The sequence below is a fragment of the Montipora capricornis genome, chromosome 7, assembly GCF_036669925.1.
Source record: "Montipora capricornis isolate CH-2021 chromosome 7, ASM3666992v2, whole genome shotgun sequence".
NCBI lineage: Eukaryota > Metazoa > Cnidaria > Anthozoa > Scleractinia > Acroporidae > Montipora > Montipora capricornis.
Window position 1 is genome coordinate 7,178,856 of NC_090889.1, and position 5,000 is coordinate 7,183,855.

General features: G+C 38.0%; 1 pseudogene; it reads right to left on the reverse strand.

Annotated features, from left to right (window-relative positions):
- Positions 1 to 917: 917 nt before the first annotated feature.
- LOC138057753 (beta-1 adrenergic receptor-like) lies at positions 918 to 2,501 on the reverse strand (annotated as a pseudogene).
- Positions 2,502 to 5,000: the final 2,499 nt, after the last annotated feature.

Below are 5,000 nucleotides of genomic sequence, written 5' to 3' on the forward strand. Positions count from 1 at the left end.
TTAACGCCCCAGGTAGCTTTAAGGTATTGACATTCAAAAGTTTCAAACTGTCATAATAATAATACTATAATACTTCTAGCTGAACCACCGACATAAAAAACAGTGTCATTTTCTTTATTAACTTCTTTACAACAAAAGCCATATGAATACTGATTGTAAACCGAATAGTTATCCCGTAAGGGAAGAATTTTCAAGCGATTTTTCCGGCTTTCGGCGGACTTTCTTTATTGTTGTCTGTACAATTCTCCTTTGCTAGCTTTCCAATTCAGCGCTGCAAAGCGGGGAAAAGTGCGGGATGTGTCGCTGTATTGTGGGCGATTGGTGGGGGGCGGCGGCTGCTTTCTATGGAGCTTAAAGGTCAGGATTGTGGAGATCGACGGGGAATAATTCCTTCTTCACTGATCCTCCGAAATTAGGAACGTATGTGTTTTGTGACCATGTGTCAAGGTGCGTGTGGAATTTTGAGGTTACCTGAGCCTTCGTTCAGATTATTTATGGCCGATTTTCTTAAGTAGATCCCATGGCAGTTGGAACTCGAGTTTCCTAATATATTTCATTGAGGGTAGGGACCTAAACGCCACGGAAACACAAGTAACACACGATTGAGTTAATGTAAGTCGCTTAAATTAAATTTATTCACCAATTCACTAATTTTCATTAGAAAAAATTTGCACCTAGATTCGCTTTGAAGAGGAGGCAGACATGAACTCGGAAATGGCCTACTGGTTGAATAAATACTGAAACATATTAATATTTATTTAATCAAAAAAACTTTGTTTTGACAATGTTAATTAAATCCGAAACTTTGCTTTTTACAGTTGTCATGCAATTCGTTCTAAGCAGATGCAAACTTTGACATGATAGACGGTTTTCAAAATATTGAGTCATCTAAGAACGGTAAGTGTAATGCATGACACTATGCCCTTAGACTCTGGCATATCCTCATTGTCTTGTCAAATTTACATTTAGCGGATGGATAGAAAGTACAAATTTGAAGGCTTAAATTAGGGAACTGACGAAATCGCCAAAGGCCAGAGTAAATAAATTACACTTTATCTTCATCTGCCGCTCAAACTGCGACAAACTATAGTATAAATGATTAGATGATAAGAAAGAACCGACTTGACTGTTGTTCAATCTCTTCTATTTTGTGGATGAGACCTCCGTATGCGGTTTTTCCATTACAGAATTTGTTACAGACGTGAAATTAACCTAAACTTCAACGGGGTTACATAACATATCATAATTGACCTAAATGCTCAGTTCAAGTCATCGTGGGTGGCTACTCAAAATCGTCAAACTATACAGTTTTACTATAAAACTTGACACATCAGTCAAACGTACTTCTTATTCTTTTTTATCGTGATCAACACTTAAAGCATTACCAACAGTGAGATTACCAAGATGCTCTTCGTCAACTTCTTGTGGAACATTATTCGTATCTGTCTGAGGGGTTTCATAAGTTATGCGATTCCGAACTTTCTTCTTACACTCACAAACAATTTCGAGGAATTCTTTTCTGAAGCGACGGTTCATACCAGCGTAAATGAATGGATTGATCGTATTGGATAAGTAAAGGAAAAAGAAACACAGGAGCTTCACATTTCGTGGCAGCTTTTGAACCAAATGAAAGCGCATTAGAAGGACGATGATCCAAAAGGGAATCCAACAGATCATGAAAGCGAAAACAACTACAAAAAGAGATTTACTAATTCTTATCTCTCGGGCACTGATGATCAGTGAATCTTGTCGCAAAGATGAAGTTTCCATTTTGTGGTGTTGCATTTTTTTCGCAACTTTCACGTAGCTAAAAATTGTGATGATTAAAGGCGTTAAAAAGAACAAGGAGATAACGATGCAATAGTGTATCAGTCTGCCACTTTCACTGAGATGATCAATGGCACATGAGGCAATATTCGGGAAAAACGTGTTCTTTCGAAGACCAACTATATTTTGGAGGCCACTGTAACTGGCAACGATCACCCAAACAGACACGAGAAGGGCCAGTGATTTTTTCGGGGAAAAGTACCTCTGATATTCCTGGTCTGGTCTGCACATTCTCACATAACGATTGAGCGTTGTCAGCCCCATTGTTGCTGGTGAAACGTAAATGATAAACGCACTGAAGAAAGCAAGAACATTACAAATAACTTCACCGAAAATCCAGTGGCCGCTTACAAGGACAACTGTCACAAACGGCATTACAAATACGGCCGATAGTAATCGCTTATTGCCAACGCGACGATGTAAAGATTCGTTGTTGTACGCAATCGCGTGTTTCTGTATACGCACACACAAACCAAGGTATTTCCCATAAGGGACAGAAGATTTAAGACAATTAACGCGCTGACTTCTATGACAACCAAGACTACGTTCCTGGATTGCAGAACACTCGCCATCTTCTGTGTCGTCAAAACTGTGATCGCACAAAATATCGCCCAGCTAGAATGTCCCGAGATGTGGTTGCCTGAAGTTTGAACGGTTCTTTAAGAGGTGTATAAATCGTGTTACTTTTATATATCTTGACAATGTCATAATTTCCTGGGATTCCTTTACTTTTGATTGGACGAAGAAAGTGCTCCGAAAGACACGTGAGACTTATCTAAGGATTACGTTTTTTGGAATAATCGCTTCCTTTCCTTATTTGGGCACAAATTAATTTAAAATGCACCTGCTCAAAAGATTGCAATAAACTAGATATAGTGCAAACATGGCACCACGCGCATACGAAAAGCGTTCGGCTAAGTTAATGTAACATGGTGGATTTATTAATGGTCGCTTCACCTTGTGAGCTGAGTCTTATCTCTTGCAACTTTTGGTTATCTAGTAACGTCTAACACGATTATGCACTTCTGAGGCCTATCCAGGGGTTTTGGGGAAGACGAGAACACGACTAATTTAACTGGGAAACGTCAGGAGGAACAAAGACATTATATCTTAGGGAACAAGAGAACATACACAATACTCTGAGGGCCTTTTTTTTTTTTTTTTTTTTTTCTCCTTCTTTTTTTGTTACGTTGTGAGCTGTAAGCTTTTCATTCCATTTTTAAAGTCTGCTTTGGATAAGCTTTTCATCTCGGGGTTTGGTTTTCTCTAATTTCAAAACAACTAAAGTCCGAATGTGTGCGTTTCTCGAAAAAGAACATAAGTCCTTCCTCCATTTCCCGGGAGCCATAAAATGATACATTCGGTATCTCAAAAACGAGACTTTTTTCGTGACGAGGTCTTGAGATAATTGTCCCATTTGTTATCGTGGAAACGCTTCCTTCCTTTTCCAGGTGCGATAGAGTGACGGAACTCGTTTCTAGAAAGAAAGTCGTAAGGTTACTCAGTCTTATTCCTGATAGTGGAGATTTTAAACTAACACATGCTTCAGTTTTAGAATAAGAGGACCAAAGTTACCTTAGTAAATGGATGGTTATCGAAAAGATTTTTTATTTTTTTTAAATGAAAAAACAAGCACCTAACCTACGAAAGATGAAAGAAGATTGATTATAACCACACACAGAAGCACTTTAAAGACGCTGAATGTTCGCGAAAACTCAAATTTTGCTTACTCATGGTGAAATACTTTCATGTATTTTTTTGGACAAAAATTTTCTCTAGGTTTGTAAGAAATAAAAACAAAGTATTATTCGTTGTAAAGGCTTCATTCAATCTACTATTTTTCTTTCTTTATTCATTTATTTTTTGTGAAGCATTTATAATTATAAATTAGCAACTCTATGCTAATTTAAAGTTTTGTTCTTGAAAGTAATTTTAACCTTCGTGCGCGAAGATTAATACAATTCAGCCTAGACATCGAAAAGTGGATGGTTTCGAGTGAAAAACTGGTTTTGAAAGCAGCTCGTCCAATGAACAGGCCAGCCACTTAAAAAGCTTATAACCTATAATCATTCTTCCGACGATGTTGAATTTCCACATGTCAGATTCTTTGTATCATCTCCCACCGTTAAAATGGGTCGCACAAGTCACGTAAAGATCACAGAGAGCCAGAGCTATGATCCCATTTTGCCTCAGTATGTCCAACCTGGTCTTCTAGGATCTCCAAACCTTGATAAACTTTATTCTCGCCAGCTTTTTTACGACCACCTCTGTGACTAGAAGCCTTCGAACTTTTACCTTTCTTACGTATCTGAGCAACTTAATTACTTCACTAAAGTGCTGAACTACAGCACTTAAGCCTTGACCCCTTTAGAACAAACACTGAGAAAGTTCTGCTAGACAGTGAATGGAATAACATCCTCCTATCCATCAGAAGTCAATCAGGCAACGAAGAGTTTATTTAAACAAGGACTTTGTTATATCCGGGTATATGCAATCTATCATTCTTTCTTTTTAACTTGCTGTATGTATTTTTTAATGAATTTATTTGTGAACTGTCACTGCCTAGAATGAAATTGCCTAGAATGTAATTTGGGCACATATATATAGCTGGTCCAATTACCAGGTCGATCGGCACCTGAAACGTACGAGTCCTCACAATAGTCGTGGTTGCGCGCAAATCCGGAGATGTGAAATTTCCGCGTCGTAGATTACCTGTATTAATTAAGATAAAAAACGTTATGATAAAAGATAACCAGAGCTTGAGAAAGACATGGGTCCATTCTAAACTTGTTGGTTTTGAAACTAACAATCTTCGCGGAATAAATCCTTTCCTCTGTCAAGCTCGGTCTTCGGTTAAAGGACAGGTTATTTTTCCACCTTTTACGGCACATTTATGAAACATTCTAAGGAGAATCTGGGAAATATTTTTGTGAAATTGTAACGAAGGAGTTATCGATTGTACACCGGGTGAATAAAAGTTCCCATGGGAAAAAAACCCATCTTTTTGTTAGTAAAGGCTGAATGAATTTATTATATGTATCAACTCCCGTCGCATTAAAAGAGGCTGCACAAGTAACGCTAGGATTACAGAGAGCCAGAGACATGCCCACATTTCTCATCACTATGTCCAACTTGGTCTTCTAAAATTTCCTGACATTGTTAAGCTTTAAACT